We start from the raw sequence: 14,262 nt of genomic DNA, 5'->3' as shown, positions 1-14,262 counted from the left end.
AAGAACATAAATCCACATCATAAACGGCATCCAAATTACGCTTAAGTTCATTCTCCAGCATCTTCTACCCAACATTGTATTAAGATTCTGATAGTAGTTAAAATATAAATGAAACCGTATTAAGATTCTGATAGTAGTTTAAATATAAATGAAACCATAATTTAAAATGAACAAGAAAATATAAACAAAAATTTAGTTGATAAAATTAGAAAAATTAAAATAATAAATTTTGCTCACTTTTCCTTAAATGTCAGTATCTGATCAAAATTGTCGTTAAATGAAAAGCCGTGTACCATCAAAATTTGTAGATATCCCCCATTTACCTATTATTAAGTAACATAAATATACATCACATTTACTCGAAATATTGAAGCTTAAGATTGAGCCATTTTCAAATTAACATGAGATTGAACACTTACCTTGCATAACCCAACTTTGATCAAAACAAAACCTCAATTGCAAATAGAAAACTGTGACAATCAAAATAAGGATTTTTTTATTAGTACTCAACAAATGATCGTTAAATAATTAATTAAAAGTGTAATACCATATAAGAAAACAAATATTATATATATTTTGATAAAAAAATAAATTATCTACATCAAAATTATTTGTCATTCTATTGTAGTTTCCATTTTACTTAAATATGATTGTTAATTAATAAAGAAACAAATTTATCTAAAATAACTTTGATATGTTATTGCATTATAAATGGAAATATTACTTTACAAAACTTTGGAAATTACGAATAGACAAAATCGACCAAATAATTTAACATAAATAAATTTTCATTGTTTTGTTAATTATTATAAATATTTATAAGTTTCCTAAAATTAATAATAAGTTAATAAAAATATAAGATATACATCTAGAAATAAGTCAACATACAAATTCAAACATCAACTTATTTGGTAATTTGACTGTTATGTTTTATCGTGTGTAAGATATATATTCAATTGTTGTATTTTTTAATAAAAATATATAAAACTAACATTCGTATGAAAAAAATACATAAGTAACTATAATAATTCGAACAAAATATCAAATCAGAAATACTCACATAAAAAATACTCATATCAGAAAAAACTATGGAGGACAGACTCTGTTCAGAAATAAATATCTATAACTGCAAAGGAAGTAAGCAATTTTTAAAAAAATATAACCGTAACATATTTATAGAAACAATGTCTAATTAAAGAAACAGACTTATAATTCAAATTTCAAAAATTAACCTTAAAAAACAGTGGTCTATTTATAGGAAAAAAATAAATTTTAAAAAGAAATTAAATGTTTCTTTAAAGCTAAATTGAACAAATGATAACTGAAAAATCAAAGAATATGAACTTCAAAACATTGATAATTTAATTAGAATAAAACACACTATATATATCAAAAAAAATATGATAAACTAACATCTGTTGCTTGACGAATGGTGGTATTCAGATTGTTATAACGGATGTAAGGATCACATGAAAAAATACAACAACCAAAATCATTAACTGCGATAAATGTGGAATAGATGATTAAGAAAAACCCGGAAACTTGATTTTATACATAACAAAAATCAACAAAAAACATCTGATGTAGATTTTGGTTTAAGAAAAAAATAAACATGTTCAATCTCTTAGATTAAAGATGTATACTACATAAACAACCGAGTAAAACAACATACCTTCAAGATTTATGGTCTGATCTACAAAATCAGAAAAAAAAGAGGTTAATATAGTTAAAAAAAAAATAAACATGTTCAATCGCTTAGATTAAAGATGAATACTACATAAACAACAGAGTAAAACAACATACCTTCAAGATATATAGGCGGATCTACAAAAAATCAGGAAAAAAAAGGTTAATAGAAGTAGAAAGAACAAAGATTGAACATACCTTTAAATACAAAGGAATAACATAAATTCAACATCAGATCTTCATTCGGAACATATAATAACGAAGATTTAAGTTCGATTTGGTGTACGGAATAACATAAAATCAACATCCGATCTTCATTCAGAACATATAATAACAAAGATTTAACTTCGATTTGGTGTATTTACCTTTATCTTGATTCAATGTTGAAAATCCGGTGAGAAGATGACGATTCTAGAAGAAAGAGAAGAGAGAAAAGAGTAAAGTTGTGGTAGGTATGTATGATTGTTATGACAATTCACATAGGTTTTATATGATCCGAATGTATTCCGGAAAAAAAAAACCCGACCCAATACATAAAACGGATCCCGCCTCTTTTCTATAGAAATTGTGAATGTAGAAAGCAAAATAGGATTTCCCTCCCAAACCAAATTGCCACATCAGCTTACATGGCCAAAGACAAATGCCACATAGCCCAAATCCATCTCATTTATATATATATATATATATAGAATATAGATGTGTGTTTGGTGTCCTTTTCTACGGTAAATGGATTCTTGAATATACAAGTATTTCATTTCTTTGAAAATACGTCTAGTGAGCTTGCTTGTCTAACATTCCTAAGTTTTGTCTATAGAAAAATACCTTTTTTAATATATAAAAAATTGGATTTTAAGAACCTAACTTTGATATGCAAATTTCACACACAACGTTATTTTCATAGTCATCTAGACACATTATGTTAGTCCTATATCTAAATTTAGTTATGTATGTGAAGTCGATATTAATATACATGATGTTTACTTCTTTTATTATTTTTTTATATAAAAAGTATTGTAGACCAATAAAACTAGTTATACATGTAAGATTAAATATATTATGATTTAATATTTAATCTAGTAGCCATTATAATCATTTACATTATATGGATCAAAATATATAACAACCTATTAATAATTAGTTGGTAATTGTGGATGGACCATATTACCCTTATTAACTAATTAGGTTTCCTCCTCGGTGCTTATATAAAGAGACTTATGTGGAGGTTAAGGGGTTAGACAGTTACACAATCAGACACCCTATTAGCCATAACATCATAATGTTCGACCTCTCTCTCCTACGGCCGATACCCTTTTCGGTTTTCTTAGTCACCATCATTAGATTGCACCCTAAGGAGGAACCAGACCAAATTGACAACTATGTCAAACACTATTGCTGCATCTACATCTGGATTCTCTGCTGGCCTGTACTGATGCAATCAAAGGTATGTTCATTTGTTTTCTTTCATGAGTAAACAGAACTGATTCAACATGTGGTATCAGAGCGTATGTTGATTAGTTAGTTCTGTTTTGTATCCATAAATCTGGAATAAAAATGGAAAACGGAATTTGAAAACCCTAAATAAATTTCGGATTTTTCATCCGAAACCCCATCTCGGATCTGTTCAAACTATATCGGATCATATGTTTTCATCAAATATTACTGTTCCGAAATCATAATGTTCTAGAATTGATTAAATGATTGATAAATTTTCCATATTTCGGATATAAGGTTAAGGTTAATTTTTAGGGTTCATCATGTTCTTAGATGAAATTCGAAATTTCCTTTATGTTTTGGAATGTGATTTGAATTGTGGAATGTTTTCCTAATTTTTGATCTTATTTTATCTAATAAGTTTTTTCGAAATCTGTTAATGAGATAAACAGATTATGATTTTCGAAATTTTGTGATAAAATTAGATCAATGTTATGATAGGAAACTCTATCACAATTCTTAATTTACGAATTTTCAGTTATGTTATCACAATAAACAGCTGTCAACAGGAAGCTTCGAGATCATCAGATTACGACTAGAGACCATCAGTCTCGACTCGAGACCATAAGGTCTCGACTCGAGACCATAAGGTCTCGACTCGAAATCATAAGGGCTTAAAGGTCTACAACTCGAGACAAAGGTCTCGACTCGAGACCATAACGTCATAACTCGAGACCATAAGGTTGCGACTCGAGACCATGGTTGCGACTCGAGACCTCATCATGACTCGAGATCTCATAAGATATAGTAGTCGAGACCATGGTTCCGACTCGTGACAACAAAGTTGCGACTCGAGACCTCATAACTGACTCGAGATCTCATAACTCAGTTCGATCCGCGCTAACGGGTGGTTTGCTATTAAACAATTGGTTTTGTAATCACTTAGTTAATTAATGAGGATCAAATAATGTTTTACAAAACCAAAATGCTTAACTTGAATGAGTTTTTTATATATCATTTCTGGCCAAAGCTGACTTGATACATCTACTTATCGTTCAAGTATTACGAAAGCTATGTTAAGTATGCATCATAAGCATGAATGTTTTAATATCTGGCCAAAGCTGATTTAATTCCTTCATAGATGGCATACTTAACAAGTGCATAACTAAAGTGATTGTCTCAATTTCTGGCCAAAGCTGATTTGTTACAACCACTTTGCACATATGCTTAAATGATTACACTTCTGGCCAAAGCTGTTTTGTTTTCATTTAAGTAGAACTTTAAGTAGTCTATTATTTTGATGTTAGTAATAGACGTATCACAACCTCTTCACATAATGATCCTTATATTAATGATCCTCAATTAATTTTTGTGATCATTTTGTCTGCCTTATTCTTAGTACCCATAATTTTACTCACTATAAAATTCTTCTATAAATCTATATCTCATCTACTCTAATTCCTAAATCTAATATGTTTTGCTTAAAGTTTCTATAAGAATTAGCTCTTAAATTAAATTCTTGATTATCTCTTAAGACACGATAATCCTATTGCCCTCTTCTGATAAAGCACTACAGAAGAAAAGTAGAGCATGATGAATAGGACAAATCAAACATGATGTCTCTTATGATAATCAAGAACTATGTAACATAAGTGTTGTCACTAAAAAGGTTATTCCAGATTAGGTCTTTCCTAAGACTCATCTATAATTGTGGAATAATCACTAGAACTCCTAAGATGCATGCCTTCATTTAAAATTATAAATTATAAGGTTAAGTGGTATATGTGAATACATTATAATGTACAATACCATGACCCATAAAGTTAAGGGCTTACGCATGGAAATAAGTACATTTTCCAGTACATTACATACTAAGTTTTTCATTTGTACAATTTGATGCATTATAAATCAGCTATAACACTCAAAAGTACCAAAGTATAACGAGTGTGTTGATAAACAACATATGTACATAGAAATAAATGTTTGAAACTGGAAAATAAGATGTTATTCACCTTACAACCACTAAAACTTTAAAAGAGGATTGTTCTAAGGTCCATAGACAAATTACAAGTGTTAATTCCACCTCTAAGGTTCTTCAAGGGAAAGATCTCACTGCATAATTATGCCATTAGACTAGGCATAAGCAACGAGACTATCCATTATTCTAAAGAACAGTTGGATAAGTTAATTATGTAGTCATTTCCTAATGATATTTAAGTCTGATAATTTTTTAATATTCCAATTAACACATGATTAGTTGACTCTAGTTCCATACGTTTCCTTACCAGGATTCGACAAATAACTAACATGAGAGTTAGTGACAAAATTAATTGTTAACGCTATAAGAACCATAATAAGCAGTCTTCTAACAACGCCTTTCGATACCTTATATATTCTGAAGATTAATCAGAATATAGTATCATGATTAAGCAATGTTATGAAGATTGTGAGGTTTGCATGGTCATCATAAAGTCACACTTATCTTAAACTCTCCTCTTATTTGTTCTAAATATCTGGATAGAAACATTACTAAGATGAAACTAGATGATACCTTATTTTTTCACAACTTTTGTCATCATGCAAATGAGAATTTGACAAAAAGAAAATGAGACTTATAAATTTCATCCATTAGAACCAAAATTCATGAGAAATCATAACATGGTTACTGAGGATGATTTTTCATCTAATCTCATTTTAAGTGATTTTAAATCATGACGTTAAAGCCCTAAAATATGACTTGGCTTAAGGAATAATTATGGGTCCATCATAAGTCATTCATTGACATTCATGGAACTTATTCTAAATGGAATATTCAGACATAATTCATTTATCATTTAACAGACTATCAACTTGTATCTAAATTTTGTCGCATATGGCACACGGTCTTAGAAGAAATATATACTTTATAAGATTTCTATTAAATATGTCCCTAAAGTTTCTTATGATATCTGGACATTAAAGAATCAAATAAAGTCTAACGTATATGTGATAAGTTCCCACGTCACGTAGCTCATTGAAACTTCTCTTGTAGCATTCTAGAGATATTAAAGATCAGTGGGAGCATTAAGTGTCTTAATAATAACTTGCAATAGTTGCAAGAGGTGGGGGAGTGAAAATTTTACATTACCTAAATTTGCACCTCTTGTACAAGACACTGCTCTATCATGACACTGTTCCATCAATACTTGTCTCCTTAAAATCTAATGCTACTCTTACAAAAGGTTCATTGTTGCTTAATTGTGGGCACACTTAGATTTCTTACCTAAACTAACATAATCCTCAACAAGAGAAATCACAACGACTAACGTCATTAATTTTTTTTTCTCTATTAGAATTTGTTGGTCGTTAAATATTGACCCTAAGTATGCTGAGTTCCTAAAGATTTCTAAGGTCAGTAGGAGCAGTCAAAGTCCTTATCATGACTTGCAAGGAATACAAGAGGCGGGGGAAGAGTGTCATTAAATTTCACTCCGAATTTAACTCCGATTACACCTCTTGTACACCATACTGCACCAACACTTACAAACTTAGAATGAAAATGATAGCAACCTAACCAAGAGCTAATCCATAAAACTGAAACTTCTAACAAACCCAATAATCAACTCAGGAGGTCATCTAGGTTTAAAAGCCTACTAACTTTGATGATTACATACCCTCCCTAATAAAGTTGAAATGGCTTTTGGAAATGTTTAATGATCCTATCTCTTAAAATCACGCCATTAGCGTAAATCAATCATTTGAATGGAATAAAACTGTTTTCTAGTAAAACTGATTTTATGTGTTCATATAACGTTTGGGATTTGATTGAATTACCTAAGAGTGTTTATAACTAAATCAAATCCTAATATAAGCGTTAAGACACAAAGAGGCATGATTGGTTGTCAAAGGTTGTACTCAGGAAGAGATAAATTATTAAAGAATCTTTATTACATATCTAACAAAAGATTTCTTTGAGGATCATCACTGTTCTAGTAGCTTATAATAGTTTTAAGCTACATTAGATGAACATTAAAACGATTTTCCCTAACAAATGGCTGACACAGTTACATGTTCATAAAACAACCTGAAAGTTCCAAACTGAAGGTTAAACAACACTTTATTTGTAAGCCAATAAAATCCATGTATGGGTTAATGCAAACATCATAATGTGATGAAAAGCTAAAGTAATTATTTTCATCAAGAATCAAGTGGATTAATGAACCTACCTCAAAATGAGTGGGAGCAACTAAGATAAACTTGTCTATATAGATGATATTCTTTTGACAAGTATATGTTACAAAAGTCAAAGCATTGTTAACACAAACTTTGATATAATAGATCTCAGAGATGTCTCTTATGTAATAGATATCATAACGTACCGAGATAGACCCAATGGGACAATAGTTTCGTTTGATAAGTTTAACGTTAAATGGGTCCTTACATATGTAACAAAATACTGCTCTCCTTTAGAGGATAATAGGATAAATGAGATTGTTTCCTTATGCTTCATTAATTCGAAGCCTTATGTAAGTTTAAGTTTATACTCGTTTAGATATTACTCACATTGCAACACACTAGATATGTCTAGATTAATTTGTAGCATCTAATGGAGTATTACAATATCTTTAAAAGAAACGAGAGACTACAATTTAAAGAAGAAGTGAGAATTAAAACCGGTTTATTACTCTAACTTTGTGATATTCAAAGATTATAAAATGTAATTTCGGGTATATCTTTATGTCAGCAGATAAAACCTATTTCATGGAGGAGTCATGATGCACTGATATTAACAACCTAAGTTATAACGACATAATATAGTCACTAAATGTTGTTGGAAATTTATCAGTGGACTCATAAGTTTATTAACTCCATATAATTAATGTTTTGAAGAATTAGTGTGATAAAGTCAGCTACCATGACTCCTTGAACAGTAACAGTTCAAGAGGTGCTGCATTAAGTTTCGATACGCAATTAATTATTCGTTTATGAACGAATTGAGGAAACTAAGTTTTGTATCGAATACATTCATGATATGCTTAAGGATCCTATAACTGAAGGGCTATTACCCATAAGTCTTATTAAGAGAGCTCATAGACGGGTTAATTAATAGTCGTGCGCAATTGCATATCGTACTATGAATGACTAAGTATTAGTTAATTTTCCTCATCAGTTTGATTTTGTATGTCTCTAAGAATATGTCAAGCTAGCATAATGGCATATAGACAAATATAGTTACAAATCAAACAAAGGGCTTACGCGTATTTTGATCATAACGATTAGGTTTTAAATTAAGGCTATAGTATGATTAATGGGGGTCCTGAGTCGCATAATGATTCAACGGCTGTATTTCTCTGCTATAGTACTTGTTTAAGGCTAAAATGAGTGTTAACTCCTGATCAGGCTTATCTAATACTCACAGTAAATGATTATTTGGCTAAGTGGGAGAATGTAAGATTAAATATATTATGATTTAATATTTAATCTAGTAGCCATTATAATCATTTACATTATATAGATCAAAATATATATAACAATCTATTAATAATTAGTTGGTAATTGTTGATGGACCATATTACCCTTATTAACTAATTAGGTTTCCTCCTGGGTGCTTATATAAGGAGACTTATGTGGAGGTTAAGGGGTTAGACAGTTACACAATCAGACACCCTATTAACCATAACATCATAATGTTCGACCTCCCTCTCCTACGGCCGATACCCTTTTCGGTTTTCTTAGTCACCATCATTAGATTGCACCCTAAGGAGGAACCAGACCATATTGACAACTATGTCAAACACTATTGCTGCATCTACATCTGGATTCTCTGCTGGCCTGTACTGATGCAATCAAAGGTATGTTCACTTGTTTTCCTTCATGAGTAAACAGAACTGATCCAACAATACATATGCGTACGTAGAGACATATGTAATAAAAGGTAAAATTTAATAATAGTAGACATTTGACAGTTCAATCTTTAAGGATTAATTTTGCTTATTCTTATTCTAAAAAAACAATGGAAAGTAGGTAAACTGTAGCCAATATCTTAATACGAATAATTCCGACAACTTGATGAGAAAAAAGGCGTTTATCTATTACAGAGATGGTGCAATTTGATTTTTTATTACTCTTATCTTACGAGAAATACACATGATTCGTGATGGGGATAAATAGAAAACAAAAAAAATGCGCATGTTGAAAGTAAAGTTTGGAAATAGAACAATTACTTCTGTCGTGTATCCTCGATTAAAGGAGCCTCAATACCAATAGGCGGTAGAGGGGAAGAAGTACTACACCTAGGAATCAACAATATTAAAACTTTGTTATAAATTATCCTTTTCTTTAGCAGGCTTGGGATTAAAAGAATAGTTGTGACAACAAACATCCATCTCGTTTGTATTTTGGATACCCGTATAACCATCAAAGGCCGTTGAAGTGACAAATTCCGAAAATTAGGAAGCGTTGAGACAACGTCAAAAGTGAGCGAAATCTTCTGTTTTGGTGGGGTTAGGAGTAAACCAGTTTGGTTTATGATTTGAAAAACAACTTTTCACATTTGAATTACGGTTTACACTTTGGAAATGGCCGAAATAATAAAAAAAAAATCAAAATCTTTTAATTTGTATAAGTTTATATAAATAAACTATTTTTCAACGTATAGGACTCTAAAAAATTATATTACATGTATGTGTTTATAGTTACAACGCATATTTATTGTTAATTTAACTGATTTTACACTTTTTTGTAAACTTTTTAATAATTAAAAGGTAAATGCTTGGCCTTTTTTAAACCTACAATTTTACTAAACTTTCAAATATATAATGGAGGTAAATGCTTGGCCTTTTTTAAACCTACAATTAATGGTACAATTTTGTGTTATAAAATGGCCCTGAAACGTGAACAGTCATGTTTTAAGATTTATCTATCTCTTATACTAAAGCAAAATAGTGGTTGACCATTTGACCATGATGTGGCTATTCTATTTGGCCAGAGAATTGGGAATTTTGGGCGGCATTTTCCTTCTTCTTACCTACGCTCTTCTTCAATTTGGAAACCTAATCAATTCTCTCAATCAGTTACGCTCTTCTTCAATTTGAAAATCATTCTCCAGGCAAATTGATTTCTCTTCATCGAGTATGCATCAATCTTTTCTTTCACCTACCTCACATTCACTAACCCTAATACTATCTGCGGCTTCATCTCTGGTGATTTTACCTGTACCCACTTCAGAAATCTCTAAATCTCAAATATACGAACTATCATCAAGGTATGTTGTTTTCTTCGATGTTTGATGATGTAATATGATAATCCTTTGATTCCTTAGCTTTAATCACTGTTTAATATTTTAATTGTTGATATATGTATAGATTTGTGGAATCGTTTTTTATTTTGTCGTTCAATCACCATTTAGGCCGCAACCAAATCTCAATTTTAGGGTTTGTGGGCATGTGAATCTGGGTTGGAGAACAAGATTCAACTGAAATTGGAGCAATTTTTCATTCTACAATACTCCCAAACATCGAATGGTAATAAGTTTTTGCTCAAAATCTTTCCATTTCCTTGACTTCAATTTGTTCATCTCTTTTATATTATCTCTTTGTGGTTCAGAATTATCGCCGGAAACGGTTGTCTTTGTTGCGTAACCTGAGATGCTTTATCAACTCGCTCAAGTAGTTCTCTCTTTGAAACTTCTGTATTTTTCCTTTTTGTTTGTGATTGATGTTTGTTAAACCAACTTTAAAATTTGGTCTGGTAATACTGATCATGTTTAGAAATTCGTTTGTGACTTTGTGTGTAGAGCAGGTGTTGGAGGTTTTTGCATCAGTTGCAGGGCTCTGCTGCAATTGTTAATTCATTGGTCATCTGATACAACAGTTCAGTATGAAGCCCACTGAAGAACACCCTACAAGAATTTATACGGATTATTGGCGGTTTTTGCAGCTGTTGCAAAGTTCTGCTATTGGGGATATGAGGAAAGTGAAGAAAGATAGTGAGGGTAGGTGAGGTAACGACGGAAAGGTTTCATTGTATCATTTGGTCAGTAGCATATGAATTTGTTTCTATTTTTGTTTTGTTTTTGCTGTAGCTATTTCGTCTTTAAAGATGTTTTTGTGTAGGTTCTTGCGATTTGGTTTGATTTCGTCTTCGCTATTGTCTTCGTTCTCTGATTCAGTTGTTGGTGGTATGTGTGAAATTTGGTTACTATCTATTTCTGCGGTGTATTTGTTTGGTTCCTGATTTTCCAAGATTTGTGTTGATATTTTTCTTGGGTTTTTTTTATTTTTTTTCCAGGTTTTTTTATTGTGGTTGTCTGTTGGAGTGAACTAGCGATGTTTGAGGAGGCACTATTTGAGGAGGTTGCTCAACATTTTTTAATTATGGTAAGTGTTAAACAGGTAAATTTTTAAAGTTTCGAGTCCTTATTTCATCGAGAAAAAGTAGTTTTCTTAATATCTTCTTTTATTTATATCAATGACGGAATTTTGGGAATAAGAAAAATGTTCAAAAAGTTTACTTGGTTGTAGGCTTTCCATAACATACATTGTTTTTTGTTGTGTCAAGTTTAGTTAGACTAATGTTGTTGTATTTTTAAGCATTTGGTATTTGTGGATGTTGTTTGGCTGTTGAGTATGTGTGTAGATACGGGTGTCATGTTTATGTTTTTTTTTTAAACTTCACCTTTTTTAACGTTTCTGTTTAGAGGTATAGGGATATGTTTACTTGGAACTAGGGGTGTTGAGGTGTTCACGGTTTGGTTTAAACCCGTGAAACCGTCTAAACCGGTCATCGGTTTGGTTTCACGGTCGGTTTTTTAATATCTTTCTGTTGATCGGTTTCGAAGTTCTCAAACCGTAATGAACGGTTTGGTTTGTGGTTTCAAAATTTTTAAAACAAGATAAAACCGAACCGGACTGCAAGATTTTAATACATATTAACTTTTTAAATATTTTATATCATACGTATTTGATTATTTATATCCTTTATGACATTTAGTAAAAAGATAATAATGTGGATGACTATAGATTTCTAAAGTTTAGTGTAGCAATGTAAATTGCAGTGGGTCATCAGATAATTTGGTTTAAGATTTAACATTTTATTCCAGTTTACAACTCTAAGGCTTACTTCAAGGTTGTAGCACTATTTGACTTTATTCTCATTTTAATTTATATTTTTATTTGAGATGTCAAAAAAGATTGTTTAACATCCTTTCTTCACATAGTAGGTAATGCTTTCGATTTATTCCTATTTCAAACAGAATCTGAACAATCGGTTGTGTATGTACTGTGTACTGTGTGTATGTGAAAGTTTTTCATTTTTTTTGGCTTTCCACAACTGCAGGAAGAAGATGGTATTGATGAAGAGCTGATATAAACATAAAAATAAAATAGCAGATGCTTATAACTAGGTTTCTCACTAATAATGTGTCACAACCTAATTGAATTTGTTAATTTTAGGTTCAGTAGACCTTAATAAGTCTTTACCTCTTAATCAGTCTTTAGCCTCATGTCTGTGCATATAAGTTGTTCCCTGTTAAAAATAGCATGGTGTGAAAAAATTCATTACATTTTGTTAGAAAGCCAACCTAGAAAACAAGACAGTGGATACAGATGCATGCTTGGAGGAATATATACACATACCAATAAATGCATAGAACAAAGTGATTTGATTGTAACAAAATCCCGGATTGCAAAGTTTGTACATATTGTCTTTGATGAGTAGGTTTCAAATGGAGTGTTGACCTTTGACCTGTTACTCGACTCACATGTTTTGCCCTTTGACCCATTACTTGACCCGACCCGCCTGTTTTGATTTATATAATATATATTACCAACCAAGCAATGCATCATCGATTTGTACTCTATGCAATTTAATTTAGTCTTAATATATAACCTATATAATTTTTAGAATTACTATATTGCATTTAGTTTAGTCTAAATTATAATTTTTTTTAAAAATATGTGTTTCATTTCTATTGTAATCCATGTCCAGCAATGAACAAGCTTAAGAAGGTGGGTTTATGGGTAAATTCATCTTTTCATCTTCTTCGCTCACGGTCTACATCGTTATCCAATCTACTACATGAATCTGTCAAAGCTGTTCCTATCGGTGATGCATCTATTCATCAAGGTCCGTCGTGTATCCTGTACAAGTGACTTTCATTAGTGTTATTCAATACATTTGTTCTTCATATTGAATCATTAAAGTATGTGTATGTGCGTGCGTCATTGTGTTGTCTCAGTGTGCAAAGATTCAAGGAAAAAATTTTGCCTGCGGTGACGTTGATGCAGCTTGAAAGTCCCATCGTGGTACATATTTATCTGTCGTGACTTATGTTGGAATTCTCATTCTCTTATTATGAATTTGTTGACTTAATAAAGTCAAATTACTATTTTACCCTTTAATTATTCTGTTTATTGTTAGTTAGGAAGTTAGAGAACAGTTAGTTAGTTAGTTTTTGTCTGTATATAATTAGGGCTTGTATCATTTTGGGAATAATTCAATTCAAGCTTTTCATTCTCTCAATTTACAGAATTTGCGAGTATGGCCTGTTTGAGATATATTTTGGTCATAAAGAACAGGGCATCTTTAGCTTATTTGACAATTTGAAAGTGTGTTTGGTTATAAGGAACAATTTAAAATGTATTCGGGTCTTTTGACCTATTTCAAATGGTTTTTGTATGTAAAAATTTAAGAGTAAAGTACACTGATGGTCCCTGTTTGGTCATATAGGAATAGTATGTAGAGGAAATAAGAACTGATTTGAAGGTACTAAACAACAGGCATCTTAAAGCAAGAATATTGCTGATAAAAGCATTAGGAAGCAGGTATATGTTTTTTATAACAAAAACAACATGAGTCCAAAACTGAAGTGGTGATGCTCGAATCTTGTGCTCTTATAGGAAGCAGGATAAGTTATTCGAGAATGTGGTTGCCAATGGAGCAGATTATGTAGACTGAAATAAGTCTAATTAGGTACAGTTGAATTGTGTGGCAAATATAGGATTCCCTTTTGTTTTTTGGACTCCCTTCTGTTAGCAGAGGTAGTATAGAAAGTTTACAGTGTTTATGATTTAGTTTTTTTTATTGTTGTCGGTTAAGAAATAAGATTATTGTTGGTTGTTTTGTAGTGGAAGGATTCAATGGAGTCTTTAATTTTTGAATTTGAAA

The 14,262-nt window shown here is 31.1% G+C and overlaps 1 long non-coding RNA gene across 1 annotated transcript; it reads left to right on the top strand.

Annotated features, from left to right (window-relative positions):
* Positions 1-10,937: 10,937 nt before the first annotated feature.
* LOC118481304 lies at positions 10,938-13,209 on the top strand. Its single transcript, XR_004865343.1, has 4 exons — positions 10,938-11,130; positions 11,211-11,275; positions 11,386-11,474; positions 13,084-13,209. It is a non-coding gene; the product is annotated as an uncharacterized LOC118481304 (long non-coding RNA).
* Positions 13,210-14,262: the final 1,053 nt, after the last annotated feature.

Source organism: Helianthus annuus, chromosome 8 (assembly GCF_002127325.2).
Source record: "Helianthus annuus cultivar XRQ/B chromosome 8, HanXRQr2.0-SUNRISE, whole genome shotgun sequence".
NCBI classification, from domain to species: domain Eukaryota; kingdom Viridiplantae; phylum Streptophyta; class Magnoliopsida; order Asterales; family Asteraceae; genus Helianthus; species Helianthus annuus.
The sequence above is the reverse complement of the archived record's forward strand: the minus strand, read 5'-3'. Positions and strand labels throughout refer to the sequence as shown.